Raw genomic sequence first — 27307 nt, forward strand, 5'->3', positions numbered from 1 at the left:
GTCAAAGAACCTGCATGTGAGCTGTTTTGCAAGTAATTTATGTCAGATTTTTGGCTAAAGCAAAATCTATAAATATAATTTTGTTCTAGGGATAATAAGTGGGATAATAATCCTTTTCAGATGCTATTTGTTTCCAAGGGTTCCTTTCATTCAGATGATACTAGGACCATCAAATGTGAACTTTTGTCTGAGTCCTGATCTCCTCATGCATCTACCAAAAGTTCCTTCTGTGACCCAAGACCCTCCTCTCTGCAAAATTTCTCTTTGACAGCAGGCCTGGGCTGCTGTTTTCCACTCATTTGTCTCTACTGGGAAAGAGGGCATTCACCTCCTTCTTTCCCCCTTCCCCAGTTTTTGAGGGCAGCCAGCTGTCTTGCTCTTTCTTCTCTCTTTGGAAAGCTAGCTAGTAGACTGGCTGTACTCAAAACAATTGTCTCATTATGGGGGCAAGGAAGGTGCTTCCAGTTCTCCTTGTCCTGATATATCTGGAATAGTCCTTGAGCAAATGGGCAGGATTTCTGGTCTGTGGAAGGAAGATACTGCTAAAATTCGCAAAAAGAAAAGGAGTACTTGTGGCACCTTAGAGACCAACAAATTTATTAGAGCATAAGCTTTCGTGATGCATCTGATGAAGTGAGCTGTAGCTCACGAAAGCTTATGCTCTAATAAATTTGTTAGTCTCTAAGGTGCCACAAGTACTCCTTTTCTTTTTGCGAATATATACTAACACGGCTGCTACTCTGAAAACTGCTAAAATTGTCACTCTTGTAAGTGTCTTGCTTTACAATAAAATAAATTGCTTGCAGAGAGATATGTGTTCTGATGGTTTTACCTGTTTAAAGTTCTTTAAACTGGTTTCAGTATGTGGTCAACATATTACTTAGTCAGACACATTTGAAAGAACAGTATGTTGTCTTGCTCAACAAAACTAAGCCCAACACCAGTTACATGATTAAATTATGATCCTCCTCCAAATGGGGCTGCACTAATGCAAGCCATTGGTGCTACAGCAAACAATGCCATGGGACCAAATACTATTGGCTCTGTTGCAAACAGTGCCTAAGCTCATGATGAAATAAATCTTCACCAGCCAGTAATGGTGCCATAAATGTGTCACTGCAGCATCAACAATTTTAAACCCCAGCAATCTTTCCACATAATCATGGCTACCAATCACCATTTTGTCCGTGTTGTGTGAGAGACAATTTGGATGGAATAAGCCTGAACCCTGTTTAAAATACATAAATATATAAAACTCAACAAAATACCAGTCCTGATAGATTATTATACGGCTCAATGGTAAAAAACAACCCTATTTCCTCACATACATGAAATCTGGACCAATTATCATTTACTCATAAATCGAGTTTAAAGTATTTTTGTTTTCTTTGTTACTGTCTAGTTCATTAAGCAGAGTTTTCAAGCTCCTAATAACAGGATAACTATTGACAATTTCATAAGAACCATAATTCAACTGCTTGTATGTCTTCCAAAGAGAATAATCATTGTCCATAGCCACCATCAGTCCGCCTACTGTACAATTGTGTTTACAGCTTGCAGACTCATCCTTTTTGAGTTCTGAAGCACCAAACCTGCTTGTTTTAGTGAATTGGAAAAATATTTATCCTGGTCTTAAATCAGCCCAACGAGTTAAAATATACTGAAGGAATGTTGAAAAGGCAGTCAGCCAGTCTAATGACTACTTGGTAAAACACTTAATGTACAAATGTAATTAATCATTACTATAGTTTGTATCTAGTGATGGGCTAGGACCACAATGTTCAACATAAAAGGTGAATACCAGCAGATAATGCAACTTGAATAGGAGTAAAAAATGTGTAGGTCACACCTTTGTTAGATATGAGCATCTATTTAGATTATAAGCAGGGAATATCTCCTAAAATATATATGTACAGCATCTACTACAATGGGGCCCTGACCTCAGTGGCAACCTCTAGGCTCTGCAGTAATAGAAAAAATAAAAATCAAAGTAAACTTACCTTAACTATGACCACTTATTTCAGCATTCTTTGATGTAGGATAAGGAGAAACAAACCACAGAAACACAATTATAAGAGATAAAAGGAAAATAGAGGATAGAAAAATAAGTAATTATTTACTGTGCTGTCAACTTTTTTACACTCTCCATATTGATGATTCTCCCAACCCAATTTCTTTTATAGATGCTGTAGTGTCTTCTGCAGAGGATTCCTGAGAAAATCATGGTAATATAATCCATTAAAAGGAGTTCTATATTTTTTTCAAAGTGTTTTCTACTAATGCTTGGACATGTAACCCAGGTGACATCATGGCTTTTGCAAGGTCATTATTAAAGAGCTACTTAGATATAGGAAGAAGTTAGAGAATAATAAATAAATAAATCAAGCAAGCGAGCAGAGCAGAGACAAAGAAGAGAAACCCAAATGTGAAATCCTGGCCCCATTGAAGGGAATAATAGTACTCTGAAGTGAGACTACATGATCATAGTGGTCCCTTCTGGCCCAAAAATCTATGAATTTGCTGTTCTGAGACAACATCTCCAAAAGGCTGAATGTGCTGTTTCTGTTTGTTGGCAGGAAGACACTATACACAAGCATTTGGAGTAGAATAGAAGAAACTTGACAGGTAAGGAATATTTACATTTACCACTGGTGTAAGCGATATCAGAAATACATCCAATGCTGTATCAACTGTCTTAGATGTTCACTAGTGAAATTAACTTGCTATTTAGTTGGTGGGCTTGCAAAGGTATAAAATGGGGGAAGAGGAGAATTCCTTCCTAATCATGTGAAATTAATGAAACATATATTGCATACCTCCATCATGTCTCCAGTTGCTAATCCACAAGGAAGACATTCTGGGTTACCCTTTTTAAAAAATTGCTTGTATTCCATCAGTAAAAACAGCAATTAAACATTTAATTTTGAGTGAAAGGTGTACTAGTATGTTTTCAACAGGTGGTGCTTCATTGCAAAAGAAATCATTGCTTGCCTCAGTGAGCAAACAGAAACACCTGGATAGGCCTGAGGGCATGGTTGTCTATTTTAGCATGCAATTGCAATTTTCAGCCTTTCTAAACTATGATTAGTTATTTAATTGCACATCCAAACTTAGTTGATGCATTTGCACATGTAATTAATTATGATTTATTTAAAAATCACTGTAAAGCTTTGTTTGTCAATTTCCAACAAATCAAATTATGAAGTGCTAAATTTGCTTTTAAAATTTTCTTGAATTGTTTTGAACTGATCTTAAATGACTACCCAAGGGTAAACAAAGTTATCTGACTAGTAATGGTAGGTTCTTAATTGAAAACTGAACAAAATCATACTGAAAACTTCAGGGCTGTTTTATAGTGATCAAGTTATATATAGCTCTTACAGTTTATATATAATCTAAAAATTGCATATTTACTTTACCTACTGTCCATATAAACTATAAGTACATAGTGTGCATATATATATAGGACAAATGAATATTCTAAGCCATTTCCATTCTTTTTAATGAGGTATATTGGTAAAGGGATATATATATGGGTTTTTAACTTTTTAGAGGAAGAAGAAAATCCAGGATGCAGAATACTTTGGTTAACATATTGTATTTAGTATTGATGAGGCATTAAAAGGTGATTTAAAGTTAAAGTACATGATTTTTCATATTTTTGTAAACATGTAATTATTTTTTCAACATTCTATAAAGGATGCACATGTGCACTGAGTACTCTGATGTGAAAGCCTCAAAATGCCCATGACTTTAATTCTGAAGTTATTCTGAGGTTATTTAAAGGCCTATCAGACTGACTATAGGCATGTTGAATGATTTCAGGCTACATATTTACACAGACCTGTTAGGTTGCAAATCTGTGCTACAAATAGCAGAAAAACTCCCACCAAATTAAGGAGCTGAAATAAATGTGGATAATTCTTTCGTCCATTATTCCTGTGTAACAAGTTTTACTGTATTCTACTATGATTAAATCTCATTCAGGAAGCCCTAATATTTGGTAGGTATTGGGTAAGTCACTCAGTTGAGCTATTCAGATGAAATCATGTAATGGGATATAATAGTCCTTTAAGACTGAGGAGGGAAGGCTGTGGGACTCCCATTCTAAGAGTGATATCTGAAAATTACCATAGAGAGAGGTCTTGGCATGTAGTTGATGGTTGCAGGCTGCTAATTCTGTGTTGGACTCAGGTCCAGAGCCTTGACATCTAGGTGAATCAGCGCTCCCCATGCTTTCATGCACAAAGACTCCTGGGATATGTAGTCCCAAGGGAAATTGGATTTCTCAACCTTTACAACAAGGCATCTTGGGAAGAGTGATAAGAAGAAACTAGAAGAAGCGAGTTAGTCTCTCCCAGAGTCAGGGAAAACTCTATCTGCTCACCTAGTCTTTAACCACCAGATTTCTTGAGAGAGTATGGCAACCTAGCAGGAACATCTGAGTGGAGGAAACCATAGCAAGAGCTGTTTCTTTAGTTTTGAACAGAATTACCAGACATCACAATATGTTTGAATTTTGCCATCAGAACTTTGAGGAGAATCTGGGTTGTTTTGAGAAAGAAACTCTGATGGGGAGGAACCATAATTATTGTTTTTAATAAGAACTCAATTGCTGTGGCCTTCAGCCAAATTCAGCTTGCTACAGAGGGAAATATAGAACTGGTACATAGGGAAGTGCTTATGAAAGTACTCAGTGAAAGGCTGAGAAATGTGAAGCATTTATTCTTATAAAACTGATTATCCCATCCCTACTTTTGAGTCTTCTGTTTGAGGTGAGGTTTTGGCAAGCTATTTTTCTCCATGGCTTGAATCTGGATTTTTCTGTTAATTTAATGGGTGCCCCATTCAGGTATGATTAGCTTAAGGTAAGGTGAACATTTAACTTGCTTCGTATCACTTTTTATATATAGCTTCACAGAACTCTGAAATGTCCCTGTGACATTACACCCCATATTCTTCGTAGAAATATTGTTATGACAGGAATATGGCATAACTAAGATGTTTTATGCAAGATAGGTCATGTGAGATATCATTGGAAAATATCAGAAGGGTAGCTGTGTTAGTCTGGATCTGTAAAAGCGGCAAAGAGTTCTGTGGGACCTTTTACGTAGGGAAAAATGGACACAAATCAGATATTAGGAATGGCAATATACAAAAACTTGTCAGAGAACACTTCAACCTCCGTGGACACACAGTAGCAGATTTAAAGGTAGCCATCCTGCAGCAAAAAAACTTCAGGACCAGACTTCAAAGAGAAATTGTTGAGCTTCAGTTCATTTGCAAATTTGACACCATCAGCTCAGGATTAAACAAAGACTGTGACTGGCTAGCCAACTACAAAAGCAGTTTCTCCTCTCTTGGTGTTCGCACCTCAGCTGCTAGAAGAGGGCCTCATCCTCCCTGCCTGAACTAACCTCATTATCCCTAGCTTGATTCTTGCTTGCATATTTATACCTGCCTCTGGAAATTTCCACTACATGCATCCGACTAAGTGGGTATTCACCCACGAAAGCTTATGCTCCAATACGTCTGTTAGTCTATATGGTGCCACAGGACTCTTTGCCATCATTGGAAAGGTTATGGTTTACTGAATGTGATTATCCTATTCATATGCATGTATCTTTTCTGTATCTGAAGTTAGGAATATGGACTATGTATCAATTACAAAAGTGCTTGCACCCGGGAACGCCCACCAGACAGTAGGCAATCACCCTGGATGGGCCATTAGGAAGGACAATAGGACTTTGAAGATGCTAATCTTCCTCCTTCCTGAAAAGTTTCCTGGGATGCTGCTTTGACGCTGCAGGTCATGTGATCATGTCACCTGGTACAGGATACCATCCTGAAATGCTGGTGTTTTTCCACTGGAAGGGGGTGGGGTCAAACTACGAAACAAAGAATTCCCACCATATGTAAATCCTATTTAAGGCTGGGGAGTGAGTTAATCTTGGTTATTCTCCACTGCCTCCCTGCCCAAGAAGAAAGACTGTCTTTTCAGGTGTTTTCAGCAAAAGAACTAAGCTGATGAGGGCAGGGGCTGAGCCCGGACTGGGAATGGTGTCTGGCCTGCGAAGGATATACCTGGAGTTTTAAGCTGCAAGCAAGACTGTCTGTCCACAAAAATTCTTCAACAGGCTTAAAATAACATTTAGGGTGAGAAATTATTATTTGTAGCCAGTATTCTTTAGTATAATATGCTTAGTTTATGTGTTTTGTTTTATTTGCTCAGTACTCTGCTTCATTCTGTTTGCTACCCTTATAATCACATACAATTTTCCTTTTATAGTTAATAAACTTGTTTTTTGTTTGTTCTAAAACTAAGTTTGTGAAATTCATATCTGGGGGTGGGGAGGAAGGTGTGCATATTTTCCTCCACATAGAGGGAGGGAGCGAATTTCATGAGCTTATGGTGTATAGATCTCTATACGGTGCAAGACAATATAATTACACTCCAGAGTATGAGTGCACCTGAGTGCCAGGCAGTCCCTGAGCTGAGTCTTCACATGTAGACCTGATTACAGACTGTGTTATTCTACAGCTGGATGTGTCCCTACTTGTGTGTTTTGTGAGAGAGAATGTGTGCAGCAGGACAGGGTGAGGAAGCCCAAGCTGGTGGAACGGGCAGGCTCAGTGGGATCCCCATACATCAGGTGGCATCCCGGGATAGGGGTCCAACTCGTCACAGTCCCCTTCACAGAAGAACATGAAATAAAGAATATAGTAACAGGAATCAGTTACCCCAATGAATTTTTTTAAGTTTCTTGGAAACCACATTAACTGGGAACATAAATTATCTCTGCAATATTCTGATTCCAGTCCTGTGCAGATGAGTGGTTAGCAGTATTCTTGTTTTCATTTTAAGCAGGAACTTTTGTCTCAGACTAGATGCTCGTCCCACTTTAGAATATACTATAGAGTGAGGAACAACCAGGGAGGAAATCAGAGAATACTCCAAAGACTTAGAATGGACATGGCTTTAACTGCTCCTCCTTCTCACAATTAGCTGTAGCCCTTATTTGAAGGTTGATATAAAGTTGCATGTTCCTCCTCACCTTCTCACTAAGATTTGTCACTTAAGTTCACAACCTGTACAGCCTCCTTTGTGCCTGTGAATCTTTTGTTTAACAGTGCAAGATTTTTAAAGCCAATCTTTGTTTCCTGGCATGCAGAAAAAAACCCATAAATTCATTCTTACAATTGCATCTCCTCCCAATTAAATGCTCCAATCTCCACTAAACTCAAGCTGCATAACCTTATTGCTTTTTAAAAAAAACCTTACAATTTCTGTTTTCCTCAAGAAAAAATGTCATCTTAAATTTAATTATAAATGTGAAACAAACTATATTGTTGAAGGGAAGCCATACATTGAAAACAAATGATGCTCTTAAAATACGAAAGACATGGCTTATATTGTAATTGAAAATACCTCAATTATATCTATGCTTTTCATGTTAAGAGTAAAGTAAACCAGTGACTATTTTAGTAATAAAAACAATAGAAATCTAATTACCAAATGGAAACAATATATAGTACCAATAATTGCATCAACTGGTATAAATTTACCATGTTTCTGAACTAAAAAATGCCCCCCTTTTTTAATGGCAAACATTGATCTCTATAGTAGTCACAATAAATATAGAAGAATAAAACACAATTTCTTAACAAGCAATAGACCTTTTAACAAAATTGTCACTTTAAAAAAGTATGTTGCTGAGATGAACTACCATAGCATCACCAATCCTCATTATAATTAAAAATGTGAGAAAGCAAGTTAAAATCTTTCTCCAGGCAGCCTTTACTAAACAAGAGCCTCACAATATTTACTCTGATCCAAGAATACATCAAACAAAAAAAGATTATCTACAGTAAGGAAAATCAGGTCTGTATATGTTCTAGAGTGACTTGAACAGTGTTAATATTGGTCCTATTCTGATGCAGCTGTGGTATGCAGGGCATCACTAGATAGACTCATAAGGCCAAGGAATAGAAGGCTCGATACAGCCAATCCATTTTAAGTGCATGGAATAGTTCCCCAATATAAGATATACTGAAACTACTACCAAGGGACAAATTTTAAAGTATTTTTACCTTTCTATAGAGAAAAATTGGACTTATAACATTTGTTCTTGTGATTTTTGTGTGTGTCCATGTTTAAATTGCTGGAACAAAGCTGAATGAATCTGTCCATGTCTGGTTGTTTTCAAAAACCAAGAAATTGAGATGCACATGAAAACTAAAGAAATAGCAATAAAGCATAGGACTTCCCATAAACCGCCAAAATATGTTTGAGTTTGACTCAACTTCTGGATGAAGGGTTTGGACTACTTCTTATTTTATTAAGACTGATTTATACAGCTCTAGCTTTAACTGTTTGGAAGCTATGGCTTGCAGCTCTTTGTTTTATTCATAGGGATAGTGAACAATTATATTAGGAGGTGGGTAGCTGGTTTTGCTTTTTATTTTTTTTTAAAGGCAGAGGAATTTTAGATAAAATGAGAAATAACCACCTGTTCCTTAATAACTTTTTTCCCTACTTAAGTTAGGATTCTTATATCCACAAGAATGTTTATAGATAGTTATTTGGCTCAAAAGCCATTGTGGTTACTAAATATATGGAATTTTAAAAAAATCAAGGTTGTGCTGAAATGAAGGTAGTTAAAATTCAAAAAGAGAGATTCCTTAATTAACTTAATAAAATTACTAATGGAAGCATTTTAACTGCTAAATTTAATTTACTTGTCAAGATATCAGGCTACAAAGAGGACGGAAGAGAGGGAATTCTGCTGTCCATTATGATGTGCTCCATTATAGAACAAATTTGCTTAAAATGAAATATATCTCAAAAAGCCATAGTAAAAATAGTAAAATGCCTATTGACTTCAGTGGGAGCAGAGTTAGGCCTATGCTGAATCCTGTTGAATCCTTTAAGTTTCATAATTACTCCAGTCAGGACACTTTGATATGAGATATTTGCTCCTTTAATTCGTACCTCTTTGATTCTCCCATTCTTTTTTTCTTGACCCTTTACTTCATGTCCCTGGTAATGCTGACTCTAACAAGCCTAAGCTTTCCAGAGAGACACCCCCAAATCCCAGTGAATTTCAGTGGGAACTGGGAACCAGACTCCTTTAGGCTCTCTTGGAAATCCCAGCCTCAGAGTACAGTACCACCAACAAGCAAATAAGCATGACAGTCAGTGTTGTAATGATATCATTTATAAGGAAACCAGTGCTATATGGTTGTTAATATTTCTCTATGGCCTTCTTTTTCATGTTACCATCCCAAGCAGTTATTTTCATGTCTTCAGGCATGTCAGTTCCTTGCCCACTGTAATTCTGCAATTTCCTTCTAATGACTCTAATGGTTTAGAATTCTTTAAAGCAGTTTAATGTTTTGTACTAACTTTTAGTAATTGTGTAGTAATCATCTTAAGAGAGAGGATTTAACTCACTTTCAAGTTGGATTATAAGTGTGGAGTGATATTCTTATTGAAAGCAATCGATGTTTAGTTTATAATATATACATATATATCTTTTGTTTCCAAGGTAAAACTTAGACTTCTTCTTCTAAGACAAACCTTACAGCTGTTTTGATTGGAAAAGCAGTTGAGAACACTGCTCCGTCTCCACTGTTAAAATAAGCTAAATATAAGTCAACAGTGTAACAAGCAAAACAAACAAACAAACCAAAAGCAAAACCATTCTGGAATGTATTAGTAGATGTGCTCTAAGCAACACATGAGACGTAATCTCTTCCACTCTACTCTGTGCAGTAGGCCTCAGCTGGAGTATTATGTCCGTTCTGGGCACCACATTTCCGGAAAGCAGTGGACAAATTGCAGAAAGTCCATAGAAGAGCAAACAGAAATGATTAAAGGGTGAACATAACAGTTTTCAAGTACATAAAAGGTTGTTGCAAGGAGGAAAGGAGACAAATATTCTCCTTAATCTCTGAGGACAGGACAAGAAGCAATGGTCTTAAATTGCAGCAAGAGTGGTTTAGATTGGCATTAGGAAAAACTTCCTAACTGTCAGGGTGGTTAAGCACTGGAATAATTTGCCCCAGAGGTTGTGAAATCTCCATCATGGAGATTTTAAAAGCAGGTGTGATAAATGAAGGGTAGCTTTAAGGGACACCCAGCCAGCCAGTTAGCTCTAAAGTTCCTCTTGGTGGCTGTTCTCTGTTTGCTTTACATATAAAGGGTTAACAATGTTCCCCTGGGTAAAGGAAAAGGAGTGTTGGCACGTGAGCCAGTGGGAGGGCTAGAAACTTTTTAAAATGGGGGGGGGACTTCCCTTTGTTTGTGTGTTGTGCCCCTCTGGGAAAGAGGGCAGCAGGAATGCTGTGTAAGGCTTGAACCAGGTATAAACATTCATCTTCCATACTTAGAAGAAATGATTGGACAGGGCATGTTTAAATAGATGTGATTAGGTTTATTTTGGCTTGTGGATCTTCTCTGTGCTAACCCCAGATGCTTTTGTTTGCTTGTAACCTTTCAGCTGAATTCCCAAGAAAGCTATTTCGGGTGCTTAATTTTTGTAAAAAGAAAAGGAGTACTTTTGGCACCTTAGAGACTAACAAATTTATTTGAGCATAAGCTGTAGCTCACGAAAGCTTTTGCTCAAATAAATTTGTTAGTCTCTAAGGTGCCAAAAGTACTCCTTTTTCTTTTTGTCAATACAGACTAACATGGCTGCTACTCTGAAACCTAATTTTTGTAAGTGTTTTTTTTAAGAGCTAACAAAAAGCCTTAATTCCAGATGCATTTTTTCCTTTTTGTTTTTAATAAAATTTACCTTTTTTAAGAACAGAATTGTTGGTGTCTTAAGAGGTTTTTGCATGTTGTTTGATTAACTGGTAGCCACAGCTAATTTCCTTTGTTTTCTTTCTCAGTTCTTCCCTGGAGGGGGTGTGTGAAAGGGCTTGAGGGTACCCCACAGGGAGGAATTCCCAAGTGCTCCTTCCTGGGGTCAATGGGTTTTTTTTTGCATTTTGGTGGTGGCAGCGTTTACCAAGCCAAGGTCAGAGAGAAGCTATAACCTTGGAAGTGTAATACAAGCCTGCAGTGGCAAGTGTTAATTTTTTAGAATCCTTGCAGGTGCCTACCTTCTGCACTCAAAGTGACAGAGTGAGGATTCAGCCTTGACAGCAGGTTAGACAAACTCCTGTCAGGAATGGTCTAGATAATACTTAGTCCTTCCATGAGTGCAGGAGACTGGACTAGATGTCCTCTCGAGATCCCTTCCAGTCTGATTCTATGATTTCAGCCAAAGATGTGTGTAATATTCTGCCAAGCAAGCTAGTGGATACTGCTAGTATAAAATAGAACTGATGAATATATTAAGAGATATCTATCTAGGAGAGTAAATGGATGCAGATGGCTTGCTGAAAGGCAGGAATATGAACTTTATTGAACTAAAATTCCTTCTGACCATTAATTTTTATGTTTCTATCAGATGGGTCATGGAGGCTGGGAATTTATTCTCCTATTTCCTCACATACTGGGGCACAATTTGCCTGAACAGTTGTACCAGCAGACTTTTGTGTGGAGGATCCCTGGATTTTCCCACATGGGCAAGTCTGAACCTCAGCAATATCCTACAGGTGGATCAGAAATAATCCATGTCACATAAAGCACTTTCTATCCTGCAAGGTAAATTTCATTGCGTGCCTGGGAGGAGAAAAGAGACCACACCCATCTCTCTCTTACCCCAATCATGCCATGAGCATAATGTCTCTGAAGGAGTTGTGCCAGAGGTGTAAGGTAAAGCTATGCTGGTCATATAGCCCAGGATCAGAAAAGAACTCAGCTCCCTACAGCCTCCGACAACCACTCCCTCCTCTGAATGGAGCTTGGGTGCGGTAGACAATTTAGCAGCCTGTTTAAGTTTAGCATTATTATTCAGAATATAAAAATTATAGGGAAGAATTACAATTAGAACAGCAAGCCCTCGAGGAAGTGTGCTCCTAGCAGGAAAACTTTTTATAAAGCAACAGATTTTGCCAGCATTTAGTCCATTATACACATTTAAATGACTTTCTCTACCATTGATAATTTTAAGAGTTTAAGATGACTTAACTAAAGTAGCTGAAAAATCAAAATATGAACTATTCTACTGCTTGTAGTTGTGGAGATTTTTGGTAGGATGATTTTACCATTTAATCCACTTTAGTCTTTATATATCTTGGGGTAGGAAAGTAGTGTATTGTCGTGAGTCCTCTGATGTGCATCACTGTGTACTTTGTGAACTCCAGTACTGCCAATCCTGTGATGCCTTTATAATATACATGATATTGCATGACCATGTACATATATAAATTCCATGATATTTGGCTCCAGAATCACAGGCCTATAAAGTGGAGGGAATCATAGGCCTGTAAAAGGGAAGATGCTTGTGGTTTTTGGATTATCAGAACCAGAAGTTAGAGAAGAAAGAGACCTATTAGATCACCTGATACATCTCTCTGCCAGTGCAGGGTTGTTCCCTGTAGATCAATTAACACTTTTTTTAAATCAAGTATAAACTCACCAGCCTAAGTAAGAGACCTGGAAAGGTCTGAAGACATTGCAACAGGCAGAGTTCTCCTGTGTAGAACTCTGTGTAGAAGGAGGCAGGGTGCAGAAAAGCTGTGTGGAAAACTTCTGCAGTTCCTTTGTGACCTTTGTAGCTATTTTTGCATAATTTGTGGGTGGGGTCTGTGTGGATCTGGCGAGTTAGTCTGCATTACCTGGATCTACCGACTGACTTGGTCTTTCTTTTGGATCTCTTCGCTCTTATGTTTCCTAATATACCTATATTCTGTGGTTTTCCTTTTTCTTTCTGATGCTGTTAGGGGGACAAAAGATATTTTAAAGCTTTGTTCTTGCCATTACTGTCTGTCTTTTTTTCTCTCTTCCTCTCTTTGTTGCTTTCCTTGTCACATAAAAGTGATAAGCGGTAAAAAAAAACCCCAAAGCATAAATTACACTATGAATGAGAACATAGTGTGTGTCTTATGGTGGCATTCAGAAACGTTACCCTTTGTTTCAGTAGTGACCAGGACTTCTCTACATATAGCTTGTTTCCTGTTGACACAGCAAGGTGATATTTAACATTCTCTTTTATAGGCTTGTTGTTTACCACAGGTCTGATGGGTGCATTCAGCCTAATGATGAAGAGAGGGTCCACCTGACAAGTTAAACATCCAAGCTTTTAAGGTCTATTTGGACACATTTGCTAATGTGAAAAAGGGCTTGAAGGCTGTGCTAACTAAAATCTCTCATTTCTGTACTTCAGTTTTCTGGGTTCTTGATGGTTTTAAAAATATTGTTCCAATGCATATAATACATAAAAAGACTGTAAAATGAAGATTAAAATTATGATGTCGAACACTCAAAAGATTAGAAATACTAGAATTAAATTCACATGTGCAACATTACTTAGGGCCTGTAGCAAAAGCTGCCACTCCCGAATGCCCCACCATGTCAAGATGTAGTGCTGCAAAAACATTTGCATCAGTTTCCTCCACCATTCTTTGACCCACTATGTCTGAAGAGTGACCTGGCCCTTTGGTGAGTCCACTTTAAATAGGCCAGATGATCATTGAATAGATAGCTAACATTTCTTTTTGTCCTCCTTGTTCATTGTGTGCCCCCATGCAATGTTCAGTGCAGCGTTTGGATGTTGTGCACTAACCACAGAATTATTAATTTCATGGGCTTTTTCTAAGGTGCTCTCCTCAAAGTGTCTTAGTATTTTGCAAACATTACTGAGTGTATTTTCATAACACCCCGATGAGGTGAGGGGGTGCTCTTATCCCCATTGTACAGATGGGAAACTGAGGCACAGCAAAACTATCAAGAGTCCATTAATTTTGGGTGCCCAATTTAAGAAGCTTACAGCCTTATTTTTCAGAGTACTTAGCATTTTATAGCACTATATTTGTACAGAGTAGGGCTCCCAATTGTAAGTGCTGAGCACTTACTACAAATCAGACCCTAGGTATCTCAAGTTGGGTACCCAGAAAATGAGGAACAGAATGTGGAACACGTGTGAAAAGTTTGGTTTGTCACTTGCCCAGGATCACATAGGAACTCTGTGGCAGAGGCAGACAGACCCAACATCTTTCAATGCCTGTGACTTGCCTAACCTCCTGACTGTCTCTCTGTTCAATATGTTCTTCCTCTAGGCCCATATAACCTAGCCTCTTTCCTTTTAGTTCAGTGTAGTCCTTTTCTCTGATAGGTCTGCGCAACATATCTGTCATTTTAGAACCATATATCTGTCCTTCCTCCCAACCACTCCTACTGTCTCCTTTTAAGTGTCTCCTCTTAAGTGTCCACTTGTCTCCTCAAGTGATGTGAACAATTTACCTTGGAAGAGTATCCACCTGTCTAATGAAGCTCATGTTAGTACATCCTCTTCTGTTTAATAGTCAATGTTTTTCCCTTCTTTTAATGAAAATATGGCCTGGCCCAGCAGAGATCTCTGTTGTGCCTCTCAATATGCTCTGTAGTGTTTTATATGACTCTGGGGGTATGTCTACACTACACACTAAGCCAGGTCTGTGGGTCCTGGGCTTAAAGACTCAGTGTTTCCAAGCCCACGCTTGAGCATCCATACCTCATTGTAAACCTGGGTTTACAATTGCTGGACCCAGGTTCCACAGACATGCTAATGCATCCATACTGGTCAATGCAGACCTTGTGACTTGACCTGCATCACCACCGCAGAATGACAGGGCCTGCATCTGAGTCACAGCAGTTGCCGGGATTTGACTCACCTGGACCCTGAGTACTTGTTGACCCAAGTCAGACTGATATGTGTGTGGACAGAAAGGGGGCATAGGCTCAAACCTGAGTCTGGTCTAAGTGTGCAGCGTACACCTGAGAGGGAAAGGGAGTAGTAATGGGCTGTGATCCTTTCCATCCCATGTCAGTGGTGACTGAAAGTTGTTATATATGATGTCTGGTTGTTGCCTTTAGTAAAATATGCTACTGGTCTCAGTAGGTATGTGTTTGCTTAACAAAAACTATATTTGATGCTATTTAACAAATTGTCAAGAATCTTAACAGACGCAGGGATCAAATGAATGGGAATGAAGACTGAACCACTCTTTCAAGAATAAAAGGTCCATTCTGCATAGGGCTGAAGCTTATTTTCAGGCAAGTGCAGGGAAACGTGCTATATGGGTGCTGGCCTGTTTTTCCAGCCCAGGAAGAGTTCAATACCATGCCCAGATCTCATTCAAGCATTTCCTTCAATGCTTAGTTTATTAATTGAAACAAAAAATTGCAAAGTTAACACAAAATTAAGCTATTCCTCTGACCCACACAGGGTCTAGGCCCATAGGTCTTTCACTTTGCCCTCTTGTCTTCTCCAGGGACAGTCACAGGAGCCAACCTCACCCCTGCAACTGTCTTCCAACTAAGGGTATATCTACACTTCGAGCAGTAGCTTTGAGTCCCAGCTTGAGGAGACATACTTGTGTTAGCTCAATGAGTGGAATGAGCTAGCTGCCCTCAGTGCATGTCTGTCAGAGACACTAGGTACATACTTGGGGCAGCTACCCTCTCCTGCCATCCGTGCTGCCACAGTTATATTCTATGTTAAGCAGGTTTGCTAGCACAAGTGTGCCTGTGGAAGCTGGGGATCACACCAGAGCTCAAAGTGTAGCCATACCTTGAGCCACATGTTGGCTCTTATAACTACAGCCGGGAGGTAGCTGATCAATTATAGTTGAGACTGAGACCAAAAGTCCTTAAAGGGGCAGGCTACATGTAACATTTCTGCTGTTGATACCTTTGCTCCACGGATTCCACTTGTTCTGTAGACAAAAAGGTTTAGCCTTCAGGGCTGTGAATTTGGAACCCTTAAATGAACATTGTATTTTTTCTTTATATTTAATTTAGATTTTTTAATCAGGCTTAGACTGTTTATCTTTTATTTTATAAACTACATTGGAGTATTTTAAAACTGCTTTAATAAACAATATTTTGTCCTTCAGATTACAAGGTTTAAGCTGAAGATATTCTCCACTTTACATTTACAAGGGTTGTCTCTGTTTTGTCAAGTTTCCAGTTTATCTCTGTGATTTATACCCTGATATCTTATCTATTTTTTAAAAAAAAATTACATTTTTATCTGTGCTTTGCAGTAGCACTGGATGTTTAAAAGTGAAATCTTGTGTATTTTACAAGACAACAGACCTCCACTATGATCTTCTTCCATGGAACTAATTTTATAAGAAGTAAAAATGCAGAATATACATGATCAGTTTCTCAGCACCTCACCACAGGGCAGAATCCCAGAGCTTGCTCCCAATCTGGTAGGTGGAGAATGGGGAGTACTGGGGGCCTCTGTGAGTTGCACTTTAACTGTAAAAGAGCCATATGGGGCTCATGAGCTGCAGTCTGGCCAGGCCTGTATACATTATAAGGTTGTATAGGACTTTAGCTGTGTAAATCTCATTGAATGTAATGAAGGTTGAACAGCTAAAATGTGGTGCAAAATACTAAATATGCATGGGTTAGTTTTGTTTCCCACTGAACTACTAATAAATTATTTTCCTAATTGTAGACAATTTCCCCAAAAACCCAGATTAGTGAGGGGAAAACATATTGTAAAGAAAAGGGTTCATAACACTGAACTTTAATTTTTCAAGGTATATGTAAGCATGGTGGTAGACAAATTGGGCCTAACAGCTATAACCCTGAGTAGGAGGCAGCAATGCTTCCTAGAGTTCCCCAGCTTGCAAAGTGAAGAATTTGTGCCCCACTCACTGGTTTCAAGGGGCACTGGGGACCTTTTCTCTTCTGGGGAAGTTTGAGTCCTAAAGGGTAATAGCTGTGAGCAGTCCCTGGTGCAGGACATTGCAGAGCCTGAAACTGTGGCTAATCTCCATATGGGAGATGCAAGAGAAGGGAAGATCCTTCTCATTCTTTCCACATGCATGAGGGCCTGACTACAATCTGGCCCATAGTGTTTTTTCCTATGCATGCTTTGTTCTTACAGATTGTGGTGCAAATTTAGGGCTGCAGTGTGTTGCATATCTCAAGGTAGTGTCTTCCTCTGCCACAGACTTGGTTTCTCTTGGCTGACTATCATTAAATCTGAGTTAATTTATGGCATTAACTCATATTCTCCAAATGGTTCAACCTGTTTGAATCCATGTTGGATGACTCCTGTTTCGTGCAAACTTATCACCCCCAAGAGATCTGACTACCCAGCCCAGCCTCCAGGATGATTGAGCTTGGCTGGGTTGCAGTAGGATTGCTTGATTATTGGCTGGCCTGACTGATTGGTTGGTGGGAGCCTGCAGGCCTGATTTTTAAGCTGAACAGCAGCCCCCAGTTGTTGGCTGCTCATACTTCTGCTCATAGCTGCAGCTGCTCCTGCTCCAGCCTGGATGCCTGGCTCTGGTGCCTGGCTCTTGACTCTGTCTCTGATTTCCAATTTCAGCTATGATTCTTAGCACCTGGCTCTGCTTCCTTGGCCCTCTCAGCCTGGTTCTAACCATCGAGATGGACTGCTGATGCCTGGCCCAACAATAACTTAGACTTGGGAAGTTCATTTTGTTGAGTCATGACAGTTGTTCTAAATCAGCACAGCTCCACTGATTTTCAATGGAGTTACACAAGTTTACACCAATTGGGGATATGGGCCCTTGTTTCCAATGCCAGCTTACATTAAACATTGTCTTTTCCTTTTTCCTAACACACATGACCATTTAAACATTTTCTTTATGTATCCACTTACAATATCAGTTGAATAGCTTTTGCTATCTTTTATTCAATGTAGCAACTTTCAACCCATAACACTGGCCATGTCACCTATGTAAACTGTGGTGTGGATTGAAAGCTGCAGCTCAGCAATGACATTTATTCATATAGAAATTATATAAAAGCCCTCTGAAATTATATATCCAGGGATAGTTAAGTCACATTGTCATTCATATGTATACATTTTCTGTAGCACAGTCATGTTTGTTACTATTATATCATCAACAGATAACCTCTGCTTTGCTGGCCAGAAGAAACAAGTTAAATAAGAGTTGAAAGCAAGAGATGAGGATATGTAACTGAGAAGAAATGAGTAAAGATGGACTTACATGTTTGTAACTTCTTTGGTTCTATTCTGGCTCACTGGGAGCTAACTGATTACCCTGACACACAATGAGTAGTACTGTACTCCATAAATAGTCCCATTAGAGGCAAGTCAGTATGAGTATCTATGGAGTAAAATACTACCTTGTCTAAATATGGGTATCAGAATCTGGTCCTGAGTTAGTTATACTAATTTACCACACTAGCATCGTTCAGTAGGTCTCTGGTTAAAATGTGTAGTGCAAAGAAAATCAATATGAAAATGGTTACAAATGCCAACAGTGAAATGTGTAACCAACTTTTGCTAACTGCCTTTTTAAAGCAGCTGATATTCCTGAGAAAAGGTAAAGTACCTGATACTCTTCCTGATATTGTATTCCTTATTTCAAAGTGTATTAAGCTTATCAATCATCTTTACATGTCTTTGGCATCCAAAGACAGCAGTGATGATAATAATAATACTTAGCACATATATAGAGAATTTTAAGTGTTCAAAGGCTGTACAACAAACATTAATTAATTCTCGCTACTCTCTTGCTGAGAACTAGGTAAGTGGTTATCTTGTTATGACACATGGAAACTCTGAAGAACAAAGGTAAATGACTAGCTCGATATCACACAGGATGTCAATAGCACAGTCAGGATTTGAACTCAGGAGTTCCTGCCCCTGATCTTATTCACTGAGTGTGCTGCCTGTGTCATGGTTTGTTGTTAAGAGTGTAGTTCTACTAATGCTACTGTGTTTTGAAGCATGGCAGGGGTCTCCACTTGTTTTGTTCTTTTGAGTCTTTGTTTACTTATTGGTTTCTGCTGTATAACATTTCATTTGGAAACTAGTATTTACTTTGTCTGCTCTTTTCTTATCAAGTTGTACCCTGACCCTCCATATCACCGGTGAAGCCTCCTCTGCCCATTGTCTGCTTCTAACACAAACATCTCTGTGCCTTCCCTGCTGCTCCTTGGGTGTATAGAACATCCTCCCAGAAATTATTCATAAGGCAGCCACCACTCCTCAAAATCTCTCCTCAAACCCACCTCTGCTGACACTTAATGGTGGTTAGGTGGAGAGACATACAAAAGCAAATTTCCAAGGTATAGCTGTATATAAACTTGGATATTTCACTGTAGCCCTCTCCCTCTGCTCTTCACATGTCACTTGTTACCTTGTATTATTCGTTTCTCAGAGGAGAGATTGCTATTTTAAGTGGGGTTTTTAGAGTGCTTTTCACAATGGGACACTGATTCTGGTTGGGGCCTCTGGGTGATATCATCTAGAGGCCTCAGACAGAGACTGACCCTGGGGTGCTAGGTGCTGTACTCACACATATAAGGAGAAGACTACCCCTATCCCAGAAAATCCCCTCAGTCCATAGTATAAATGTTTAATAAGTCCCCTCTAGAGATCTGGCATTACTGTTATACCCCCAAAATAGTTTTCATTGATCAGCAGAGAGCTCTCTTGTTGTATCATTTGAATCTCCTAGACTCTGTCCTTCCATCTCTCAGTGATATTGTGGATCAAATCTTCAGAATGTGGGTTTGAAGTTGTTACTTGCAGAAAATGTCTTTATGAACACAGAACTATTTGCATGTGCCTGATCCACTGCCAGGGAAGGGAGTTTAATGTTGATCAGACAGGAGAGAACACCTGGTTGAGTCCCACTTCCCCAGATGATTAACTTGTTCTGCCTGGGTCACTTGACTGTTCTGCTTGAGCTATGCAGGCTGTGCTGTGATAGTACTGCAACTCATCAGGGAACCCACTTAAATTACCACTTAAATGTGCTTTCTCCAATTTAGAGGAAAGCATATTAAAAAGATAATTCAGCTCCAACCAGTTTAGGAGGTTTTCCACAAATTTGGAGTGATTTATTTTTCCCTGGTTCATTTGGCAAATTCTGTAGCTCCACACTAATTTTTCAGCTATGAAATCTATAGGGAATGCTTTTTGGTGAGGGAAAAATGCTTTAATCATCCATCCATCCATCACCCACTTTTCTATTTCAGATATTGGCCATACCCATTTGGATGGGCTTGTGTTTTCCCGAAGAGCTCTTCTACACTATCCAGACCCAGATATTTTCCCCATATCACTATCCCAAACCTAGAGAACACACCAACATCTAAGTCATCATTGACCAGCTCAATGCAACTACACCAGCTTATGTCCGCTGAAGATATGTCCCTTCATATTTTGAAATTTCTGTTAAACTGATCATTCTTTCCAGAATGAACATTGTCAAATACTTTTACTAATATATATTCATTTTTCTCATCAACATATTTTTAATACTTTGTTGGTAGCTTGAAAATGTACAGGAAATTAATTCACTTTAAATTCTGTCTTTTTCCATTGTGGAATATTGACAATTTTCTACCCCACTCACCCAGAGCACTACTCCAGAGTCAGTAGAAGGAATTCTAGGGCACAAACCACTGTTTTAAGCAGACTCCCAATAACAATGTCTCTTTAAAATATTTTAAGGACAGAACCAAATATTTATAATCCCTAGAAGTTTTTCCTCACTGGATTACAACAGTTTTCAATGTAGGACTTATTCTGTGCCCAAACTGCTTGACCCTTTTCTTTGACACTAAATTCAGTGATACTATTCTACTTTAGGTTCTGTGGCAGAATTTTTGTTTTTGTATGTTTAGGATGAGTTCCCAGACTATCATCAAAAACACTATGACATTTAAAAAGTCCACATTGCCCCTGAAAAGACAAGCTCTTTAGTAGCAAAGTCAGAAGTTGCGGCAGAAGGCCGTATGTAGATGGGCATGTTGGGTTCACATGCTGACCTTAGTAGGATGCGCCTTTGCAATTCACATTTTTTAATGTTTTATTTTAAAAAAAACAAACCCACTATAAAGAAAAAGAAACCCAACATAGTGAAATATCTTGAATGCTAGCAATGTCACAGATATTTAGAGGAAAGGCAGAACCTTTGTTCTGAACTTAACTCATTGAAGCTAGATACTACAGCACATATGACAACTAAAAATCATGCAGTGTTCAGTGACCTCTGCAACTTAAAATCATAATTCACAATTTATTTGCTTTTTCTTAGTTGTAAATTAGACATTTAATGTTTGAATGGATTTATGGTATTGAATATCATTTTCTTTTTCAATAGAGCTAAAAAGAGACAAAAGGCAACAATTTTGGTGTAGTATCTTCATGTTTCTTTTCATTTTTCTGTGCCAGGGTACGTTGGAAAGTGTTAGGGGTACGCAAGAAAGATCAGTACAAGTGTTCATTTATTGCTTCTTCCTTCAATCTTTTCTCTTCTCTCTTCTCAGTTCCTTTCACCATCTTTTCTTCTTTTATTCTCCATGCCCCCTTCTCTTGTCCTCTTTTTCTATCTATACCTCTATTATTCTCTATTTTAATTTGCCCTGCCCCTTCTTATTTTCTTTAATTCCCCTTTTTCTTTTCTTTCCTTTCACTGTCCAATATTTCTAGATGTGAAAGACTGGTTTAGTGTGTCAATGTTCCATTTCATTTCCTGATTTTGATTCATTTAATTTTTTGTTCAGAGTGGATGTGCTGTTTTCTGAAGAGGTCAGGAATCAGTACAGGGATACATAGTGATTAATATCAAGTAAAATATAAAATGGAAGACTCGAAAATAGCAGACAGTGAAAGGGATCACAAAACCTTTTGCCTCCAGAAATGTGGGTTTAAAATCCTGGTTCAGATTGCTAGTAAAATTGAATTTGATCTCATTCCATTCCTCATTAGCCCATATTTTAAAACCACTCTGCAGGTAGGTATGAGTAGAGATTTCTGTTCATATGAGTCCAAGGAGTAGGAATAACAGGGTTATTACAGGAAAAGATTGAGGTGCATTGAAAAAGCTTAATGCATCACTTGCCAATGTGGGGTGAAATCCTGATTTCTTTGAAATCAATAGCAGTTTTGTCATTGACTTCTGTAGGCCCAGGATTTCACCCAGGGTATCTGCCACCAGTCCCCTCGCTTTCATGAACACTGCATTCCCACCACCTACATTTTTTTAAACAATTTTAAAAGGTCAACCACACTCCATAGGTGTATTTGTTTTTCTGCTTAATATATTTTTAGAATTACTGAGAAGACAATAAAATACTTATCCGAGTCAATTTCCTTTGCCTCCGACAGTTTGATATATCTGTTAATGTTAAGTGGAACCTTTTGTAATATTTCTGTTGCATGACTAAAAGGGGTAAAAACTATTTTAATAGCATATTTTCATTTATTAGTTATTTTTTTTAAATATTATGTGCACATAATTTCAGATAGAGAATAAAAGTCAGTCCATCTCATTTAGAAATTCAGCTGAATGTTGCAGAAAGCAGTGTAGGTCCAATACTCATCATGGAAGAATTTTGGTGTTTCCAAAGGAAGCTGCAGAATATTAACTGCATAGCTTGTGTTTGTTATATTGATAACTTTCTATAAATTTCCTTTCTGTGGCTCTGTCACATTTTAAAATATTCAGGTTTGTCTTGTTGTTCTTTACGTAAAAAAATAATGATCATGAAAGTATTACTGTGTTTATTTTAAAGAAACTATTTTCTACATTTTAATTAAAAGTTGTAATTCACCATATTTTGACCAAGTTATCTTACATCTTTATCTTATTGGTAATGGGTATTGGGCCAGATTCAGAGAGAAATACAGTCGTTACTTAATGCAAACAGTAAAAATCTCAGCATTTCCAGAGATATGGTTCAGTTCAATTCATGTGCTGTGCTAGCTATGCCTTTTTAATTAGAAATATTCTCCTACTTATGCAGGAATACTGGGGGAAAAGGGCATTGTCTTCTTCATTATGTATTCCATGTGAATCACAAATGGACAAAAACAGACATAATATGATGATTGTTTTGTTATTAAAGCATTTTAATAAGGCTAATGCTTCCATATGAATAGTTTTCAAAATAACTTTCTGCTATTTTGAAGGTGTGCACTGGTCTAATATAGTAATAAAAGATTACTTCTGGGAAATATTCAACCATTAACTTTGGTTTGAAAACTTTTTCCTTATTCTCCATTTCTAAATAAACCAACCAAATACACAACCAAAAAGTGCTTTGCAAAATTAATCTCTCTAATATTCTGCTTGGGTGCTACATTATTATACCATATGCAGGAAAAATTGGAAAAAAATGCAAGCAATGAAAAAAGAGTTGAAAGTTAAAATAAATTGCAGATAGTAAAGGACAACTTGTGAATTGCTAAAGTGTGTGTGTGTGTGTGTGTGTATAGACCTCTGCTTTTTTCTGCTGTGACTTTCTATAAAGGAGATCTTTAGCTACACTACAAATAGTCTAGGAATTGATGAAGCAAAAGCTGCAGGAAGCAGAACCTTATCTGTATGCATTACTTTGATTTCAGATTATTATTAGCATGGCTTTTATTTTACTCATTGTTACATATATAAATCTTTAAAGTAATACGTTTTGTAAGAAATGGTCATAAAAATTTACAGCCAGTAACTTTTCCCCTGTCCCTTACAATGATATTCTACTAAAACCATTAAATGGTTCTCATTAATGCCCTTTAAATGATTGTGTAATGACCCACAATCGCTTGTAAGTGAACAACCATTAAAGAATTACCAGTTCTTAGCATGCTTTTAAGTACAGTTTAAATACATGGGAGGTAACATATAATATATTAGAAAAAGTATTAAATTTGAAATTGTAAAACCATGATCACTACAAAAGAATGAGGTGTGGAACTCTACCCTGCACTGACCATAGCTCTTAACGAACAAATTATTATGGCATATCTTGTTGCATATACCCTTTTTTCAAACTGAATCTTTATTTTGACTAGAATAATTCAGTTTTATGAGCTTAATATTGAAATTAACTATAAAACATTAAGACGACAACGAAGGATGGTTTTCTTGCACATAAGCCAGGATTTTGATCTCAGCGTATGCCTACCAATAATTGTTATTGGGAAATCTGACCTGTCTGGTGTCTTAAAAGTGTGGCTTTGCTCTTTAGTGCCGCAAAAACTTCTAGACAAACATAGCAATGTTCATCTGAAGTGGAGTTGTTAAATGACATGGGAAAGGGACTTCCAGATGCACAGCAGAACTTATGCAGTCTCTTTTACATTGTGCAATACTTTATTTTAAGTGCAGTGATGTAATAAATCTAGATATAAGGACATACAGGTGATTGGGAAAGTATATTTAGTGGTGAGCCATCATCCTGTCATTAGGGTGTAAGGAGTCACCTGCTATTTCTCAGACTTCTCTCCGATGCCAAGTTGACCTTCTGCAGTGATGCTGCTCTGGCACTTCAGAGAAACAGGATGGAGGGAGCTGCATTTTCAGAGGGAAGGAGTGTTTCTACCAGTCAAAAGGGATGATTTTAAAATGATAGAAATGTAGGACAGGGAGAGACCTCAAGAGATCATCAAGTCCCCTGTGCTGGGGCAGGACCAAGTCAGCCTAGGCCATTCTTGACGGGTGTTTGTCTAACTAGTTCTTGAAAACCTCCAAAGATGGGGATTCCACCACCTCCCTTGGATGCCTATTCCAGATCTTAACTACCCTTATAGTTAGGTTTTCCTAATATCTCACCTAAATCTTGTGGCAGATTAAGTGCATTAGTTCTTGTCCCATCTTCTGTGGACATGGAGAATAATTGATTAGTCCTCTTTCTAGCAGTCCTTAACATATATGAAAACTGTTATCAGGTCCCTCTTAGTCTTCTTTTCTCAAGACTAAATATGCTCAATTCTTTAAACCTTTCCTCACATGTCAGGCTTTCTAAACCTTTTATCATTTTATAAGCAAACTCTTCACTCCGTTATCCAAGTCATTAATCAAAATATGAATATTACCAGATTGAGGACTAACCCCTACATGACCCTACTAGATTCTTAAACCTTGAGTCATGTGCTGTAGGTATCTTTAGAAATCTCACATTCATACCTTCTTTGAGCTTTGTCAAATCTGCAGTAAAAGTGTTCTTAAAATGAACAACATGTGCTGGGTCATCATCCGAGACTGCTATAACATGAAATATATGGCAGAATGCAGGTAAAACAGAACAGGGAACATACAATTCTCCCTCAAGAAGTTCAGTCACGAATTGAATTAACACATTTTTAATGAGCATCATCAGCATGGAAGCATGTTCTCTGGAATGTGGCAGAAGCCTACGAATGTTTAGCATATCTGGCACATAAATAGCTTGCACTGCCAGCTACAAAAGTGCCATGCAAATGCCTGTTCTCACTTTCTGGTGACACTGTAAATAAGAAGTAGGCAGCAGCATCTCCCATAAATGTAAAAACAATTGTTTGTCTTAGTGATTTGCTGAACAAGAAGTAGGACTGAATGGACTTGTAGGCTCTGAAGTTGTACATTGTTTTGTTTTTGAGGGCAGTTATGTAACAAAAAATATACATTTCTAAGTTGCACTGTCACAACAAAGAGATTGCACTACAGTACTTGTATGAGGTGAATTGAAAAATATTATTTCTTTTATCATTTTTATAGTGCAAATATTTGTAATAAAAATAATATACACTTTGATTTCAATTACAATACAGAATACTATATGAAAATGTAGAAAAACATCCACAATATATAATAAATTTCAACTGGTATTCTATTGTTTAACAGTGTGATTAAAACTGTGATTAATCGTGATTAACTTTTTTAATCGCAAATAATTTTTTTGACTTAATCGATTAATCAACAGCCCTACTAAATATCCTTTAACCTGTTCTTTCCTATTCTTGGTTTGTATTCCTTCACTTTTGTTAGTATTAATTTATTAATCATTTTAGTGAAGACTGAAGCAAAATAGACACTGAACACCTCTGCCTTCTTGACATCATCAGCTATTAGCTCTCCTTCCCCACTAAGAAGAGAACCTACATTCCTTCATCTTGCTATTGGTCCTAATGTATTTAAATAACTTCTTCTTATTGTCCTTTATGCCCCTGGGTGACCTAGCCTACGTGCTTGTACTATTATTTTGTACTCTTCCTTAGCAATTTATCTATGTTTCCACTTTTGTAGAATCCTTTTTGATTTTTCAGGTCATTAAAGAGATCCTGTTGGAACTGTATTGTCCTTTTACTGATCTTCCTATCTTTCCTTCAGATTAGGATTGTTTCCAGTTATGCTTTAATATAGTCTCCTTGAGAAACTGCCAGCTTTCATTAATTCCATTATCCCTTAGATTTTCTTCCTGTGGGAACTTACATACCAGTTCTTCACATTTGTTGACCTTATTCTGTTGCTCTCACTCCTTCCTTTCCTTTAGGCTCATGAAATCTATCATTGCATAATCACTTTCACTGAAATTACCTTCCACCTTCAGATTTGCAACCAGTTCCTCTCTGCAACCAATGATCATGTAGTTTAATAACACAATGTGCAACTTGCTAATGTGCTAACTTGCCTAGCACATCTTTGAAGGAAAGAACCCAGCGGAGGGCAACAAAAATGATTAGGGGGCTGGAGAACATGACTTATGAGGAGAGGCTGAGGGAACTGGGATTATTTAGTCTGCAGACGAGAAGAATGAGGGGGAGATTTGATAGCTGCTTTCAACTACCTGAAAGGGGGTTCCCCAAAGAGGATGGATCTAGACTGTTCTCAGTGGTACCAGATGACAGAACGAGGAGTAATGGTCTCAAGTTGCAGTGGGGGAGGTTTAGGTTGGATATTAGGAAAAACTTTTTCACCAGGAGGGTGGTGAAGCACTGGAATGGCTTACCTAGGGAGGTGGTGGAATCTCCTTCCTTTGAGGTTTTTAAGGTCAGGCTTGACAAAGCCCTGGCTGGGATGATTTAGCTGGGGTTTGGTCCTGCTTTGAGCAGGGGGTTGGACTAGATGACCTCCTGAGGTCCCTACCAACCCTAATATTCTATGATTCACAGAAATATGGTGACTTACCACGTGTACTCTGTTTGCAAGGTCTGTCTTTGTTCGCTTTACAAAAAGCAGTAATCTTTCCAGTTTTTGTAACCTACGGCAACTGGCCACCTGACTGAGCAATTACAGCTGGGCTAGACAAACTGATGACAGTCTGGGTGAGCTCAGTCATCTGTTGTCACCCCATTCTGCCCCCCTGTCTCCAGGAGGCTTCATATTGAGCACCTCTGCCTTCCCACAGCTGCCAAAGCATTCCTCTAGAGACATCCCTGAGCCCTCACTAATATCTTCCCCTGCAGTGCTCTCTTAGAAGTCTGTT

General features: G+C 38.2%; 1 long non-coding RNA gene across 1 annotated transcript in view; it reads left to right on the forward strand.

The window, feature by feature from the left end:
• The window catches only part of LOC119853567, a 569205-nt gene that overhangs the window by 381557 nt on the left and 160341 nt on the right, over positions 1-27307 (forward strand). Inside the window, exon 2 of the long non-coding RNA XR_006280322.1 lies at positions 2577-2625. This is a non-coding gene — a long non-coding RNA (uncharacterized LOC119853567). The remainder of the gene's footprint in view (positions 1-2576; positions 2626-27307) is intronic.

This window comes from Dermochelys coriacea, chromosome 3, assembly GCF_009764565.3.
Source record: "Dermochelys coriacea isolate rDerCor1 chromosome 3, rDerCor1.pri.v4, whole genome shotgun sequence".
Classification (NCBI taxonomy): domain Eukaryota; kingdom Metazoa; phylum Chordata; order Testudines; family Dermochelyidae; genus Dermochelys; species Dermochelys coriacea.